Below are 17,257 nucleotides of genomic sequence, written 5' to 3'. Positions count from 1 at the left end.
GATGAGGGGACTTCTGAGTAAGACTTAGGTACAGGCAGTGGGTAAAGGGGTGGTGACACTCAACAGCGCTCAGACACCAGAGCCTCGGCTGTGCAGTGCAGTCCTGGTGACTGCCTTGGTGACTGCCTGTCCCTCAGGGCCTCAGCTGCACATCTGGTCATTTTTTTGTTTTGTTTTTTTCTTTTGGTGCCAGGGATCAAACTCACGACCTCACGTTTGCCAAACAGGCACCTATGCCACTGAGCTAAATCCCCGGCCCGTCAGCTGCACATCTGCATGACGATGGGCTGAAGCAGACTGCTTAGCTACCTCCCGGCATGCGTGTCCTATGAGGTCTATAAGGGCCTTGTAGGGAGGAGCCGTGGTGCACCCTGGGATCTCCTCACTACCAGATCTCCAGCCTCTGACAAGCAAGGACTACATCCTTTTATTGTGACGGCCTGGGCACTTTGCAGAAGGTTCTCTGAGACTCAGTCCTCAGGAGAAACTCACCCACAGGATGGACTGTTGTTGGTCACATCTGGAGTCCGTACTGGCTCTACTCTAAGCAGATTCGAAGGAGTTAAGACATGGTGCTGCCTGAATTTGGAGATTCACCCTGTTAGTCTGCTGTGTGGTCTTGGGCAAAGCACAGCACCTCTCTGAGCATCTCCTTCCTCATCTGTAAAACTGGGACTGCCTCCCAGAGCCATCTTGCAACTTAAATAAAAATTGATCTAAGCTCAAGGAACACATAGCCCCTGCCACACAGTAGGCATTGGATAAATGTCAGCTGTCCTGATGTATCTTCGCTGCAACTAGAGGACATTTGTCTCAAGGCGCTCAAAAGTGTTCGAGGGTCTTAGTCTGGGTTCCCGCAGGAAGAGAAGGATTGAAGGGCAAGTAGTTTACGAGGGAGGTGATCCCAAGGTGCCAGCAGCACAGTGGAGAGAGAGGCCAATTCTCGAGCCCATCACCATCACGGGCAAGAGCTGAACACCCTGGGGGGTTCTGGACACGGGAGGTCCTCAGATTGCTTCACTCTCCACCCGAGCAGGAAAGCCAGGGCACTGCTGCTCCAGACACAAAGACTCATTCGCCGAGCGCTGGGCCGTAGTCCTGGGCATCTCCCACCCGACACCTGAGCAGCAGGATGATGTAGACAGTCTCAAGCAAGAGACACGGGTGATGGCAGCGGACGTCAGTCTGGCCCGTGTGCACCGAGGTAAGGGCGTGAGGCCGAGTGGGACCGAGACGCTGCCTTGGAAGGGCAGGTCAAGCGGGCACCTCCAACGGGACAGGCTGGCCCCGTGGTCCTTAACGAAGGACAGGGCAGCAGAAGCAGGGATGGCCGGCCTGGTTCTTTGTGCTCTCTGCCTTAAAATGATAGCTGTACCAAAGGGCAGAAGCGTCACCTCTCAATAAGATGAAATCTATGTCTTGAGCGGAAGGAGACGACAGGAAGATTTATCAAGGGCCTGGCAAAATTAACATTTGGATGGGACACAGCAAGAGCAGCCTCCGGAGGGGTCTCTGCATTTCTGCCAGCCGGTTCCTGCCAGCTGCTGGACTGCAGAGGGCCGCGGGGTCAGCCGCCCAGCAGCCTCAGAGCGGAGGGACGCCTGGACAGACAGCTGTGGGCGCACAGGACAAAAGGAGACTAGGAGAGCTGTCACCCTGCAGAGAGCAGCAAGGCCACTAGGAGACTCAGGGCTGAGTCCTGGTGCTGCCACGCTCCCGCTCTGGGCCTCAGTTTCCCCACCTGGGAAATGAGGGGATTTTCACTCAGGGCTTCCTGCTCCAACAGTATCTGAGTCTATGAAGCAGAGCAGAGTTCTTCCCATGGGCTCTGCTGCCTTGGGCACCTGGTGTGAATCCACGCGCAGGCGTGACAGCTGGCACTAGCCGAGGACCTAGCATGATCAGGAGCTGACAAAGTGCTGGAGGTAAAGCCCCCGGGGGTGGTATCATTATCTCTACTTCACCCTTGAACTCAGATTAAAAAGTAATTTTCCCAGCATCACACAGTGACTGTGGGGCAAGCAGAGACTAAACCCAGGTCTGCTGGCCCCAGACGGTGCTCTCTCCACGCAGTCGCCTTCTTGGCCCTGGTTCCAGAGCCTCCACTCCTGGGGCTCTGAGTCCCTTCTGCCCTCCTGACCAGGAGAGTGAGCTGTTACCAGCCTGAGTTGCAGGAGGCTCAGAGGCAGAGCACTGGCCTAGCACGGGCAAGGCCCCGGGGTGCGGCCCCAGCCGCACAGCGAACACACACACAGGCTCTGCACACAGACAGGCCTGGTCTGGAGCTCAGCTCAGTCCGCTCATCCACATGGACCCTGCCTGCAGCCTTTCACAGGAGCTTCAGTTTCTCCGTCTGCAAAAGGGGCACATGAGTGTCACACAGATGACACAAGGTAACACGTGGGAAAGCCTGGTTCTCGGGTCCTGGCACCTGTGCAGTTGGGCCTCCTTCCCCTCTGGGCCTGGGCAGGAGTGCGATTCACATATGGGCTTCCGCTGGGAGTGAATCTGAGCCGAGGAGATGAGGCCCACCCTCCGGCTCAGCAGTGTGGAGAGGCCAGGATGGAGACCTCAGCTCAGGACGACAGGAGAGTGCAGGGAGCAAAGTCCCTGCCCTAGCTCAGACCCTTGCCCAAGTGCACTATCTGAGAGCCCAACCTTTTGCTCTGGAAATGCAGACATTGGGATGGGAGGGAAGAGAGGGAAACCCTCGGTGGTGTCGACAGGATCCTAAAGCAAAAAGTGGCTTTAGATTAGGCGTTGATTTCCTTATCTGCAAAATGGGCACAGGGAATGCCACACCCACAGCCCCTCTCCACACTGGGGCTGTGTGTGTGGACTTTCTTTTTTTTTTTTTGTCTTTTTCATTTTTGTCGGTACCGGGGATCGAACTCACGACCGCCTGCTTGCAAGGCAGGTGCTTATGCCGCTGAGCTAAATCCTCAGCCCCTGTGTGTATGGACTTTTAAAGATAGGACTCTAAGTACTCTATAAGCCTGAAAGTTACAGCATGGGTCTATCTAGACCTTGACCAGTTTCCTTACCCTTGTTCCTCAGTGTACTCGTCTGTACAAGGGGTAGAATACAGCTCTCTGCCTTGGGCTGTGTTAGGAGGAGAGGAATGGGAACACCATACAGTGCCTGGCAGCTAGGAAAGGTGAGCTGGGTACTGTCGTTATTATTGCTGTTTCAAAGGAAGGAGTGTAGGGGTCAGATAGTGACTGGGGTTCACATAGGGCCCCTTGGTGGCCAGGAGTGTAACCCAGGCTAAGGACCACAGCCACCCACCCTGAGCCCAGCCCCCTCCCCCTCCCCACCAGGGCTGCCCCATCCTTGCCCAGGAGTGAGGGGAGGCTCAAATCCAATTAGCCTGGGAGCCACTGCAGAACGTTGCCCCTTTAATATCGCTGGAGAAGCTGCAGAGATAAATGGGAAATTAGAATTCTGCTGGGGTCCCTGGGACCCGCCTGCCGGCCTGCTCTACACCAGGCTGCAGAGTTCTCCTGGGGACCAGCGGAGCTGTCGGAGCCCTAATGGAGGGGCTGCCTGAGAGGCCTGGGCTTCTGTCCCCGCTTCTCTCCTCCTGCACTGCGACACCTGCTCCCACCACCTCAGGCCGAGTGTGTCAACCTCGCTCTCCTGTCTCCAGCCCAGCCTCTCCCTCCGGAGGGCTCATGCCAGGGCCAGCCCCATTCCTTCTCCCTAACCACGTCCTCTTCCCTCCTTGCCATGGTGTGGACCCCAAGAGGAGCCCGCGCCTGAGCTGGCATCAACTCTGGGGCTGAGGCCTCTCCCGCCCGCCCGGGTCCAGGGGGATTTCTCTGGTCACCTGAAGCCTGAAGGAAAAGGAGGCCAAAGGTCTGCAGCAGCAGCTCCTGAGCTCCCAGGGTGGTGTGGAATGGGGCACCTGCAGTCCTGGTGGGGGGGATGGGCTGCCTGAGTCCCAGGGTCACCCCTGCAGCCTCCCGGGGGGTGCGTCCATGGCACCCCACTGTGCTCGGGACTCAACTACCTTTCTTTCTTTTTTTTTTTTTTTTTTTTTTCAACTACCTTTCAATCCAAGGTGGAGGCTTGGAGAAGTACAAGGCAGCCTGGACACGCAAGGCCTGACCCCAGGAAGCAGGCAGGCCCCTTGTCATCAACGCAGCCCAGCCGAGCCTCCCTACTCCCTCCCTCCCTCGGGGGACACATTTGCTGCTGGGAAAGTTAATCCATTACAGTTTAAAGGCTCCGTTCCTCACTGGCAGTAAATTACCTGCTTTGCATTTTGCAGCAACAACTTAACGGTATTAATTTATTGTGCTCTGTCTTTAACAAACATCATTATCATATTGCCAGCCAGGATTATGCAAATGGGAGGGACAAGGGAGAAAGAGGCCGATTCTTGTCCCCAAAGTCACCTTGATTTATTAACTTTAGGGCCCTGTAATTGGCCAGATCTGGGAGGCCCAGGTGAGCAGAGAGGCCAGCAGATCCCAAAAGTCAGAAGAGAGTCCTGGAGACCAGCAGGGCTCTCAGGAGAGTCCGATTGGAGGGAGGGCTTGGCTGGAGCAGAATGGGCTTCCCTCATCAGGTGAGTTTGAATGAGTCCATTTTCTCTCTGGGCCTCAGTTTCCCCAGCTGTAAAATGGGGTTTAGATTAAGAAGTCTCTGGAAGTGCTAATCATGAAGTTGAAATTCAATGATACATTCAGTGATTACAAAGAGGGTGTGTGTGTGAGTGTGTGTGTGTATTTGGCAATGGGGGTGAATAGAGAGGGGAGCCATGTGATCCTGGGGCTGCATCCTCCCTATGCTGGGCTCATGTGCAGTGGACTATGTGCGGGAGAGATGGGTGAGCTGGGGCTGAGGAGGAAAGGGGCAGAAGCTTCTGCCTTGCTAAAGCTCAGGCCCCACTGGTTCAGGAGAGGCTCAGCTCTGCAGGCTGCAGGTGGAGACATGGTCTGGGAAGGGGGAGCTGGGTCTCACCCGGCTGCCCACCTCCTGTCTGGGCTGGCAGTGGCAGGAGCTTGCCTGATTACACAGCTGGCTGCCCCCGGCCACTGTGGCCTGTTCCCTGACACCTGCAGCCTGCCTCTGCCAGGAACTCAGTGTGGCTGCTTCCAAGCACCCCTGGGCTCCAGCCCAGGGTTTTGCCCTGGCATCAGGGTCCCTCCTTGGTCTCATGGAGGCGCCAAGGTGGGGGCTGGAGCTGGGCCAGTGAGGAGGAAAGGGCGCCACCTGGCCAGCCCAAGCTGTGGCCTGCAGGGCCCGGGGGCTGGCGGGGGTGTGGTGGGGGCTGGGGGGATCCCACCTTGCCCCACACGTCCTCTCACCCCTGCCTGTGGCTCCCCCATGGCTCTCAGCACCGCTGCCGACTGGTCCCCCAAACCTGGCTTTCCTTGCTGCCTGCTCCTGGCATCTCTGCCTCTTGGTCTCCCCCACAGGGCTCTAGAAGGGGCTGGGCCGGCAAGGGAAGCAGGGCAGAGGGGAGGGGCAGCAGAGGGGAGGCCGTGAGGGGGAGGCAATGCAATTTCCAGAGTTGGTCCTGGCAATTCAAGCTGTGTCGTGATAAGAAAGCCATTTTCCTTGATGGGCTTCTAATCCACACCCCCACCTCTGCATTTAGAGGCTGCTCCTTGCTCTGCATGTGGTCCATGGCACAGAAGGGGCCTAGGAGCCTGGCAACCATGCTGGTAAATGTGAGCATGGCTGGGGCCAAGATCCTTGGGGCTGAGGGCCAGGGTGCAGCAAGTTGGGGAAAGATGGGGTTCCACGTTAATGAGTCATCCCTGGGAGCACCCCCAAACTCACTCACAGGGACACAGTGGAGGTGGAGCTTGAGCTGTGTCCTGGTCCTTGAGATAAGTAAAGATTGCTCCCAGTTTGCAGATGGGGAAAGTGAGGCTCAGTGATTTGCTAAGGCTGCATAGCAAGCATGTAGAAAAAGAAGCACAAGGTGAAGTGTGCAGAGATGCAGTGTGAAGGGAAGTCAAAGTAAGAGGGGGAGCCAGAGCCACTGTGGGGGACAGGTGAGGGAGATGGGCCAGAGATGGGCAGGGATGGGGGAGGTGCAGGCACAGCAGGGTTTCTAGGAGCCTCCTCTCCCAGGCAGAATGGAACCTCCCCCGTACCAGGTACCTTCCCACCAAACAGGGTCAACCTCAACCAGCCAGGTGGACAGGGAGGGAGGTGAAGGATCCTCGTCTTCAGTCAGCAGCAGCCCCTAGGAAGCTCTGCATGTGTGAAGTCTCAAGACCTCCAGGGTAGGGGGCTTCCTGCTGGCTGGACAGCCACCTGCGGGGTCAAGAACTGGGAGAGAAGGGGCTGAGGTTCAGGTGAGCACAGGCTGTCAGGGAAGGGGGGGAGGCAGCTGTGCTGGCCGCAGAGACCCAGGCCCTCTCCATGAGATGCCCAACCCAGGTCCTGGCCTCTCCTGGGAGCTTGGTGGGCAACTAACTGAGAACTTCCTTCCCCCCAATCTTTGTCTGGCTCCTGGAAGCCTCTTCAGGATCTAGTGGCTCGAGGGCCGAGCTGATTCCCTCACTGGCAGCAGAGGGCCAGGGGGCCCGGGCTGTGTGGGCTTCCTTGCTGGGTCCTCTTTAACCCATGGCAACAGAGGTGGGGGGAGGGCAGCTGGCTGGACTCTGCCCCTGCTGGCCCTCAGCATGGCGCAGCAGCGGGGGCTGTGTCTCACATTTGTTTCCTCCAGGAGGTAGGATGGGGGAGAAGCGGCAAGGGCCACAAAGCAAGGAAAGATCCTGCACCCCTCTGTCTCCTCCCAGCCACTGCTGACTTTGGCAGTTGGGTTGGGGGAGCCGCGGCAGGGCTACAAAGCTGAGTGGGTCCTCTATTCTCTTCCCACCTGCCCGCCACGGCCCCCCACCCCTTAAAAGTGTGGGCCTCCCCAGCTGTGAGAGGCTCCCCAGGACAGCTGGCGGCTGCACAGGGCCGTGGGTGGTGGTGAGTGGGGACTTGCGTTAGCAGGCAAGCTAATCTCATTTGGTTGCTGCAGTCTCACAGCCAGGGCTGCATGCTAAGTGGCCAGAGGCAGCAGCGGCTCTGGACAGGCCCCAAGAGGGCCTGGGCCTGTGCGCCCCCAGAACCCCAGGCCAGCCCTGGCTTTGGAGGAGGAGCCACACTGGGCAGTGTCGGGGGCCCTGAGCGGGAAGGTGCGCCCTGAGGGCTCAGATCTCGCTCCCTGGAGGGAACCTGCAGGAACACGGGGCACCAGGCGGGTCCAGCTCCTCTCCAGTCTCTGATCCGTCCATAGGCCCTCCTCCTGTGGGCCCACGGTGGGGCCTGGCACTGGAGGAGATGGCTGAGTACATGCCCTGGGCAGGAAGCATCTGGACAGTAGGTCTCAGCCTGTTTGCCAGCACAATTTTGACTGCAGGAAGGAGGAGGAGCAGCTTGCTTACAGCCAGGGTGACAAGAGAAGGAACCCGGAGGGGAGGCCTGGCCTGGAGGCCCTGTTCGGCCACCAGCTTCTCTAAGCCTTCAGGGGCCTGTGGGAGGGCGGGAGGCCGGGGCAGGGTCCCAGCACGGTCACTGACTGAGACTGGGACACCTGTGAAACGGTCTGTGACACATCGCTAGCTCAGGGGAGGGCAACAGGCCAGGCCAGGAGCCAGCAGCAGGGCCTCCTGACCTCAGCTCCTGGGATCACTCCAGTAACCCTTGCCTTTGGGGGAGAGTGTGTGGGCCCTAGACAGGGATGGCCTGACCCTGGGGCTGCATTATGGGGAGAGATGGGTTTAAGCTGGAATCTGTGAGTGAGTCCAGATGGCCATGCTGTCATTTGGGTCCCTTTATGGTATTTGCTGGGCCCCTGCAGCAGCCCCTTATAAATCCTTAGCTCAGCTCTTGCTAACAAACACAAGCTTTACTCCTCCCAAGGGGATTACAGGCCAAGCACTGAACCACCCTGGGACCCAGTCTCCCCATCAGCACCCAAGGGGCTAGCCCAATGTGCAGGGCACAGGAAGCTGTGTTTTCACTTTACAGCATCTCAGCACACTGGCAGGTATCCAGAAGGCACCCCCAGATATCTAAAGCATCACCATGCTCAGACATTAAAGTCCAGCAGGCCGTTAGCAAACCACTCTGCCCTCATTGCTGTGTGTCTATGGGCAAATATCTCAGCCTCTCTGAATTTCAGATTCCCCATCTATAAAGTGAGAGCAATGACACTTTACAGGAGTGTTGTGAGGAGCTAAACAAGAACACAAGCAAACAGGAATGACAGTGGAGATAAACACAGAGCGGTGTCCAGCATGTAACAGGCATCGTGGAGGCCTTTCGAGGCTGGCCTGCTGAACAGGAGAGAGGAGACTTCTGGCCCTCAGGCTCACATTGTCCGGCCTGGATCTGGACTGTGAGGGCCACAGCTGGGGCCAACACCAAGCCCACAGAGTTCCAGGGTTACGTTTCCAAGTTCCCTGGACCACCTGTCACTCTCGGGGACCTCAGAAGGGCATTGGAGGGAAGTTCCCACTGTTGCATCTCACAGCGGGCTCCCGGAACAGAGGATGCTGGCCACAGCCCTGCCTGGGATGGACCCCCACCCAGGATGGGCATGGATGGGCACAGATGACTGGGGTGGGGTGTGGCAGGAGGTCAGGGGGCCCAGAAGCCGCTCTACCCCTTCCCCAGCAGCTGCAGCCAGGCCTGGGATGAGTTTCCACTGGCAGTTAAAGCCCCCTGGTTGTCTAGTTTAATCACAGCTGTGTGCACGGTGACTCTATAAATAATTTTTAGTGCGACATAACCATTATTTCACTAATTGCTTCACACGCACCCCTGGCCTGGGAGATAAATTAAAGTTTGCTGAGTCAGCACCTTTGGCCGCCCGCGGCTTCGGGGCCAGGAAGTGCAGCCCAACAGCTAAGCTCTCCCGTGGCGACCTGGGCTGGCACCCTGCGGGGAAGGCGCCCTCTCATGTAGGGGCCCGGGTAAGAGGGGTCAGGAGCAGGAAGGAGGATGGCGTTAACAAGGGTCGCTGTGTACAGCTTATTATACAGGTCGTAGTCTGCCCAAAGGTATTTGGTAAAGGAGCCTGAGAGTCGAAGGCTTAGCCTGGAAACCAAGTCATCGCAGTGTCTGCGTTCTGCCTGTCCTAGCACATCCCACGCTCAGGAGGTGTGGCCTGCAAAACAGGCTCACTAGCCAGATGTAGTGGTGAATCCCTATAATGCTAGCACTCTGGGAGGCTGAGGCAGGAGGATTGCAATTTGAGCACCACATAGGCGATTAGCAACTTAATGAGACTCTTTAAAATAAAGTTGGGGTGGGCTGGGGATTTAGCTCAGTGGCATAAGCACCTGCCTTACAAGCAGGCGGTCGTGAGTTCGATCCCTGGTACCGATAAAAATGAAAAAGACAAAAAAAAAATAAAGTTGGGGATGTAGCTCAGTGTGAAGACCCTGCTTCAGTCCCTAGTAGAAAGAGAGAAAGCAAACAAAGAGAAACAAAAAAGAAAGGAGAAAGAAAAAGAAAGAAAGGAAGGAAGGAAAGAAAGAAAAAGAAAGAAAGAAAGAAAAGAAAGAAAGAAAGAAAGAAAGAAAGAAAGAAAGAAAGAAAGAAGAAAATAAACTCACACAGTTGGGCAAGTTTGGGCAGATGGGTCTTCGCAGTGGGACTTGAAAGGGAGCTTCTTCATGCTGGATTCCCAGTGGAGTTACGCCCATGGCAGAAAGCGCCTCTGCTCCTGGCCTGCCCCCTGGCCCCCGGCAGGCACACAGCATTGTGACTCTGGACCTGAGCTCTTCCTGGTCTAACACCCTCCAGCAAACAGAGGTCTTCCTCTCAGGCAGAGCAGGAAGGGTCTGCCAGAGTCCGAGGGAAGGAGGCAGCACACATGTGCTAGGTGAGAGTCCTCAGGGACAGAGACCCCCCTGGGCACCCCGATGGGACCCTGCTGGGGACCCCTTTTCGCCAAGCTCTGAGCTGAGGGTGGTCAGATGCAGTCCCCACCAACTGAAGCACGGTTGCGAGGCGTAGACGCAGTGCTGACCACAGCAGGTGCGTCCTGGAGGATGAACCGCTCGCCAGCGTGACTGGACGGCTGCTCCGTGTCCTGTTCGGCTCCTGCGCAGGCCTGTGCTGGGGCCATGCAGTCCTGACTGCCGCTGACCAAGTGCTCACGTCTGCTCCTGAGCCTCCATTCAGCAGCGCTCGCAGTCCTACAGGGAGAAGGTGTCATCTTTTGTTTTGTGGGTAAGAAAAGTGAGGTTCAAAGAGGTGTTGGGGTCACCGGAGGTGGCACAGATGTAAACTGCGGAGCTAGGGTTTGAACCCAGGTCTGTCTGACTCCAAGGCTTGTCCTTTCGCTGTCCTCTTGATGTACCGGCCCTCTGGTAACATTGTGTCCTCTGCAGTCTCTCTCTGGAGCAGTCCAGAAGCAGTCTAGAGGCTGCTGGCTGCATCGTCATCTGCTGCGTGTTAACAGTGACAAGGGCGGCCATTTGTTGACTGTCCACTGTGCACCTGGCTTCGAGCGGCTGCAGCAGAGCCCTTCCTCCCTGCGCTGGGTCCTCACCCCAGAATGAGCATGCGGAAAGAACTCCTCTCACTCCTGAGATCGATGAGGAGGCTGGGAGTTGGAATGTGACCCAGTCAACTGCGTGCAATTAAGAAACAGGTGGCGGAGCTGGAATTGCACCCCGGTTGGTCTGCTTCCAGGAGCTGGCTGTTTCCCCGCTCCTCAGGTGGCTGTAAAATCCACAGCTCTGAATGGCCAGCCGAGGTCTGGGGGAGAAAGGGGACTCCTCCTTGGCTCCCCAGCTGACCCACCGGCTCCCAGTGCGTGTCCTGAACCTTAGGCCCCTCTTTCCCCAGACTCATGGACCTGCCCTTGTCACAGGGCCTCCGTGGCTGCCTGGAAAATGCTGGAGAATGAGACACCATGTTGGGCCCCGCTTCTCCAAGGTCCCTGTTTAACATCTGGGAGGCCAGAGGGAGGGAGGAGAGGGCAGGGAGACACCCACGGCTGCTGCTGACACCCACGGCTGCTGTGGGACCTAGCGAGGCTCTGCTTCCCTCTGGAGCTGCCGCTGGGAGGTGGTCACAGTCAGGTTGCTCACCCGCTTCCTACATCTCCCACCTGCCAGCCTGGCAGCTGGGGGGACAGTGGCCTCCCTCGGGCCGCTGTCCCCTCCCAGGGGCAGGGCATGCCTGGCAGGCAGGTCCGGCGATGCGCTTATGCGTGGCATTCATTTATTCCATCTTGTGGCTTTCTCGCTCGTTTATTTTCAAAACCTTGGTGGATCCCTTGTGTGCCTGGCAGTGTCCCAGGTATCAGAGAGACAGCAGAAAACAGGACAGGTAAAAGCGCTGCTGTCAGCGAGGACCTGACAGTACCCACGTGAACACGTCCACACACGACGTCAGGCAGAGAAAAGGACTCAAAGGGGGAAACACAGATGCTTCTTCCCAGCTAAAGGGTCTGCAGAGAGAGGTCAGAGGTCAGCGGAGGAAGACAGGAAAAACGCACACTTTAGTTTCACTCACCTCTGACTGAAACAGCAGTTCTCTTTAATTATAAATGTTGGCAACACACCATGGTGGTATTAACTGCCTGTGACTTTGTCACCAACAGAAATCAGATCTTTCCTATCATAGTATAGAGTTGCAGACATCTCAAAATATCATTGACACTCATCACTGCTTTGAAATTGTGGTAGCTAATGGAACTGCTGTTAGATCTTGTTACTTAATGCATTAATAAAGAGGCATATATCGTGCTATATCACCATGTGTTTTGTAAATATTTTGAAAACTGTATTTTGATATAATTGGTTGCCTTTGTAAATCTGTGTGTTTTCTTCCCCTGTGCATTCGCAAACCTTATGCCGAGGAAGGGTGGAAGGGGCTGTGACCTGGTGGGTTCGCTCCTGTGCAGGAAGGTGACAGGGACGCACTAAGGCAGAGTGAGCAGGGAGCCCTCTGGGGAGGCAGCACTGGGTCAGAAACCTTCGGAACACAAAGGTCAGCATCACTGTGGGCAGAGGGAACCGAAAGGCTGGGGAGGACAAAGTGACCAGGGGGAGAGGACTTGCAGAGCAGGGACTGCGTGACGTGAGATCCTGTGTGCTGAGGGTTCTGCACAGAGGCTCACGCCTGCAGCTCAGCTGACAGGCAGGATCACTGGATGTCAGGCTGAGAATGGAGCAAGAAAGGAAGGAGGCAGGGACCCAAGTGGAAAACGGTAGTGGCTTGGAGCAGGTAGCAGTGGGAAGCCACGCGCTCAGGACGCCGTCTGAGGCCTGAGCCACAGGGCTTGGGCTGAGCTGGGGGAGCCACGCCCCCCCCCCATGGACCTGTGTTCTTTACCCACTTGGCAGAGGCTGCCAACTGCCTCCCCTTTATCTGACTCTCCCTCCTGACTAATGCATCCCAACATCATCGGGGGAGGGATGTGCCCAGTTTAGAGGCCACATATCCCAGCCTCCCTTGCAGTTTGGGGTTGCCATGGAGATCTAATTAGAAGTCATCAGGTGGGGCTTCCAGGAATGGGCTTTTTATAGGGTGTTGACTCACTCTTTCGCCTCTCTCCTTCCTCTCACTTCCTTCCTGGAACATGGGCACGATGGCTGAAGTTCTCTCCCCACAGGGCTTTTTTTGGAACCACGATAGAAAGGTCAAGGGAACCATTATGCCCTTGACTCTGATATCCTTGAGGTCTGATCCTCCAGCTGGACTTTGAATGATGGGAAAATAAACCTTCATGGGTTCAAGCTATTGTAACTGGGTCTTGTTATTAGCAGAAGAAAAATTTTCATCTGATGTGACCATGAAACAACTGCTTATTGGACACAGCAGCCCCCTCAGATTCCACATGTCTAAAACTGGGTCTGTCACCTCTTTCTCTTAAGGACTTCTAATGCCCCAGACACTTGTGAGAAATGAGAACTGGCATTACAAGAGCTGCATCTACCCATCCATCCGTTCATCTATTTATCATCCATCTACCTTCCCACCATCCATTCATCCATCCATCCATCCATTCATCTATCATCCACCTACCTTCTCACCATCCATCCATCCATCCATCCATCCATCCATCTGTCTGTTGCTAGATGCTGGATACTGGAACTACTAATAACATGGGCTGCTCATTTGTGTTTCTATGGCAGAACATTCTGGGAGGTACACTGGGAGGAGGGAACCATGACTGCCCCATGCAGGAAAACTGGGTACTGGGGGACGTATTTATTCCCTTTGAATTCTGTATCACATGTATATATTCACTATTTAAACATTTTTTAATTAAAAATATATGTACGTCTCATTTAGATTTTCAGAATTTACCTTGCTCCTGAAAGGCTTTGAGGCAGCTTCCTGGAATACGGAGATGAATAGACACAGCTCTGCTGTCAGGGAGCTGACGGTCTCTCAAGGAAGAGAGAAGAGTAAACAATTCCAGTGCAGTGTCACAGGAGGGGCCAGGGACCTGGAGGCCACTCAACATGGTCCCAAATGATCCTGGTGGCTGCGCTCACCACTGCCCTCAAGTAAGGATGTGACCAGGCCACCTTCACCTTGCCCCTGGTTGTGTCTGTAAAGCACAAATGTTCACCTCTGGAATGTATGTAGGGGAGACCCCCACCCTCAGGTTAGGGACTTGTGTGGCACTGCCTCCTAAGACACTGTCCTGGTGTCCAGGTCTAGGCAGGCGGCTGACTGGCAAAGCACCCTACAGCTGCGGCAGCCGCCCGGCACACAGTGTCTACACTGAGTGGGTCCCGCTGGGCCCTGAGGGAATGCTCAGGGTGCAGCAGGGAAGCTGCCTCAAGCACTCTGGCGTCCGGCACACCCCTGACCCCTTCCAGGGCTTTGGGCTGCAGCATGCAGCTGGGGCTGAGGGCAGGCAGGAGCCAGGCACGGCTGGGCCCCCGAGTGGAGCAGGCGGGCTGCTTGGAGAATACAGTCCTTTCAGAGCAGACCTTTGAAATCGAGCAAGAATAACTTTAAACAATAAGATGCTTCTCTCTCCCCCTCGGCTGTTGCCCAGGCAACGCCAGAGTGCTCAACAACTGTTTAGTTTTTTAAGAAACCAAATCTCCCTCCCTTTGGTCAGCTACCGCCAGGAAGATGAAGAGGCGGTGGAGGCGCCCCTCGTGGTCCATTGTGTGGGAACCCGGGTCAGCTGCCTGCAGCAGTGACATTTAAATCTGACGCTACATATTATAGATGAACCCCGAGCTGCACTCCTCCACGCCTGGTGCTCCCTAAAGAGGTGGCTTCTGGCTCCCGCTCCAGCTTCCTTGCCCGCCTGTGGCGCTGGCTATTTGAGGGTCGGAGTCAGAGGCTGACCTCCACCTCCCAAAGTGCCCAGTAGCTGGGTGGCACCTGCCTCCAGCCTCCCCATGTCACCTGACCCAGGAGAGCCAGGTCACTGGCTCAGCCACTGGAGAATGTTTACTCTCCCAGAAGCTCTGCCTTTCGGGGCCTTGACCAGGACACCCGCCTGTGGCCCGTTTCCATTCTCCTGCCTGTAGGGCACCCTGGCCATGGGGCCTGCAACCCCCTCGAGGAAGGCTTTCTATCATTCTCGTGCGCCATATAAAGAAACCAGTGTAGAGTTCCAAAAGAAGGCTACTAGATGTCAGATACTCCCAAACAGAAGTCCTCACGGTTGTCCAAGGATGTAGGTCTCACCATGCGTCCATTTTTCCAGATGTGGTAACTGAGGCCCCCTGGGCAGGTGATAGCTGTGGGGGTGGCAGGACTTGAACCTGGGCCAGCCAGCTGCAGAGCCTTCTCATCCCATTCTGCACTGGGGAAGCTCTGGGACCCTGGAACAGGTAAGCAGATCTTCGTTGGCTCCTGAGGCTTGGCTTCTGTCCCCTCTCCCAGAGGGGAGACCAGCTCTCTATTTTGCCCCTGTGGAAGAAAAATGGTGAGTTTAGAATCACAACATTCTGTTGTTGTGTGTCGTAGGCAACACATTTAAAGCCTCACTGTGCTTGTCTGTAAAATGGACACAAGATCCTGCTGGCAGTGCAGTAAGGTAATTGTAGCTGCCATTTAGAATGTATATATTTTTTACTTTTTTTATCGGTACCAGGGATTGAACTCACAACCACCTGCTTGCAAGGCAGGCACTTATGCCGCTGAGCTAAGTCCCCAGCCCCTAGAATCTACATGTTTTGAGCCATGTCCTAAGTAGCTCATTCCATCAGCACAGTGATCGCAGCTGCATTATTATTAACTCCTTTTGCAGCTCAAAGACAGAGGTGCAGGGGCTGAAGTGCCACGGTTGGAGCTGATGGCGCAAGGTGTGGGGACAGCCTGGCACACAGTAGGTTCACAGCAGCCACGGGCTGGCTTCTCCAGGAAGCTTACTACCGGGCTTCCATCTCCCAGGAAACAAAACAGGCGAGAAAGTTAAATTTAGAAAAGCCAAGCCAGGTTAGAACGAGCCCTTATCCTGCCCAGCAGCAGACTCAGGGATGGGAAATTGGCTTCAGCCACAACAAAAACCTAGACAGGGAAGTCTTGACACCTGTGAAATGAGACTGCAGGGACCGTGGGTGGGGAGGGAGCACTGTGAAGGGGGTGCCGGTGGGCGGCAAGGATGCTGTCAGCGGCAGCCAGGACAGAGGGGGGCGTCCCTCACCTCAGACGGGTGACTCGCCCCGTCTGGAATCCCTAGAGACCGGCTTGAGACCCCAGCAGTGACAGGGAACAGGCTCCCGTCAAGCCGCCAAGGTGCAGGATAACAGTGCTAGCTAACACTCCGCCCGCCTCTCCCCATGTCCGTTCTCTTTGAGGAACTGACAGCTGTGCCTCCTTCAGATCCCACCCTCAGTCCCACGGGAGACCCCTGTCCCCCTCCTCCTCGGCCCAGGCTGACTGTTTAGCACTGCTAAATGGCAAACCCAGAGGTACAGCGAGGGAAGGGCCAGGGTAATGAACTCCCATTGGCTTCCACGAGTGATCTCCACGAGATCACTGGCTTAATTTACGAGGCCTGAGTGAGTCTCATTTCCCCAGTGCGCGTTGAGTAATTAACTATTAATAAAAGCATTACTGAGTTAACCACGGGGGCATGTTTAATTCATGGGGCAGCCCAGGAACAGGATGGGAGGCAAGGGCTCAGTGGGGGATTCCTCCCAGGGCAAAATATTAACAGCAGGAAGTCGCCCAGCTAGACCTGCAGCCCCCTGCAGAGGGCCATTATTTCTGTCCCTAACCAGAGGAGCGTACTCCCCTGGGAGGTTACCCAGACTGCCCCACTGCTGCAGAGTGGTGCGATGGAGAGGGTGAGGCACTGGGAGAGGTGAGCCCCAGGACAACGGGCTTCCTGCTTGGTGGCCAGGGCCCTCAGCCTCTCTGAGTCTATTTCTTCTCTGGAGAGAGGGGCTGCAGGCAAAGCTAAAGGAAATCAGGGATAGGAAAGGACTCATACAGGACGAGGGCGCCAGGCTTGTAGAAGTGTCCCCCACCCTCCTTAATCTAGAGACACCCACCATTGTTGAGTGGGCAGAGGTGGAGAAACACGTTTGTTTCTCTGGTGGGACACTCCCCATTAGGATTCCTCTGGGGCCTGTGGCCTGGAAGGTGGGTCAGCCGCCCCTTTTGCCCTCTTTCCCCACATGCACTTCTGGCCACTAAGGTACTGTCCACACACACTCCCCCCACCCCCCCGCTCCTTTGTCTGTTCTCTGCGTGGTGAGCATTTCTGCTTTTGTCTGCTTAGCAAACTCCTACTTAGTCCTCCACTCAATTCCTGGAAGTCTTTGCATTTGTTCTGACCCAGATAGACCCAGAATCTGTTATTCCCTTTTCTGGGCTTCCCAGACGTTCTTCTATTATGGTATCTACCCGTCCTCCCACCCGTCCGTCCATCATCCGCCCACCCATCCATCCATCCATGAGCCATCCTTTCAACTGTGCCTCTCTGATCTTGCTGGAGTTCCAGACAAGTCTGGTCTTCCCCAGACCATCAGTTCTTAATCTTTTGGAGGTTAAAGAACTCTGCCAGAAAAATGCACATAAGCACATATATCCTAAATGTTGCTTTCCTCTTCAGGAATCTCTGTTTGTCCTTGGATAGCTGTAGCTGTGGGGTCAGGTGTGCCTTGTGGGGGACAAGGCGTGACAGCCCTCACCTGTCAACCTTTGAGGGGGGAGGTCTTGAAGAAAACCACGCCCACTGCCAAGGACAGGTCAACTCTGCACTCAACCCTCCCCTCATGGCAGTGCTAAGGGCTCCAGTGGGGCCAGAAAGGTCCTGGATCCCGACCTCCCCTTCTGCACTCATTACACCTTG

The sequence above is a fragment of the Cavia porcellus genome, unplaced genomic scaffold, assembly GCF_034190915.1.
Source record: "Cavia porcellus strain 051 isolate PalLab524CR breed Dunkin Hartley unplaced genomic scaffold, mCavPor4.1 scaffold_5, whole genome shotgun sequence".
NCBI lineage: Eukaryota > Metazoa > Chordata > Mammalia > Rodentia > Caviidae > Cavia > Cavia porcellus.
Note: the sequence above shows the minus strand (reverse complement) of the source record.